Genomic DNA, 731 nt, shown 5'->3' with positions numbered 1-731 from the left:
TTTATTAATATATGGACATTTTATTAATGGAGAGGTATTAGGTGGCCATGATTGCCCACTCGTGACATGTGTTTCGCTGTGAGTCACAGATAAACAAATGATATAGACTACAGACAGAGGCAACAAGAAAATACACAAAAAACAAAAGGCATATTTAAAAATTTGGAATGATAAGTTTCAAGGAGCAAATTAAAAATAACAGAATGTACAGCATTCATAAACACTGTAGTCATGCCCTTTGTATTGTTTTCTGTAAATTTAACCTGACAGAGTTTTAGATTGTACAATTAAAAACATTCACATAATGGGTCTTTTATAGGCTGATTTCATTACTTCTAAATCCAGTATATTCTACTTTTGGTCCAACAAATAAACATAAATAAATAAAAGTAAAGTAATTAATAAATTCATCAAGGATCCAGTATTTCTCCACCAAAGCTGTATTTCTTGCAGTGTATAAAATAGGCTTTGTAGCAGCATTTAGCTTTCCTTCATACTGGGAAATAAGCTTTAAAGAAAATGTAATTGAACTGTTAACTAAATTGAAAAAAGAAGAAAATAGGGGGGCTGCATTGGGATAATTTCTACTCATTAACTCGATATTTCTCAAATCTGAATGAAATCTGAACCTGAATGCTATCTGAAATATATTTATTTTCGAAATATTCTATTTAGCCTATTTATATATGTTTTATGTTTTCTTCTAGAACGTGTTTAGAAACGAATGACTT

The sequence above is a fragment of the Morone saxatilis genome, unplaced genomic scaffold (assembly GCF_004916995.1).
Source record: "Morone saxatilis isolate NCDOM2014 unplaced genomic scaffold, NCSU_SB_2.0 Contig1, whole genome shotgun sequence".
In the NCBI taxonomy this organism is placed as follows: Eukaryota; Metazoa; Chordata; class Actinopteri; family Moronidae; genus Morone; species Morone saxatilis.
This window is presented reverse-complemented; position numbering follows the sequence as displayed.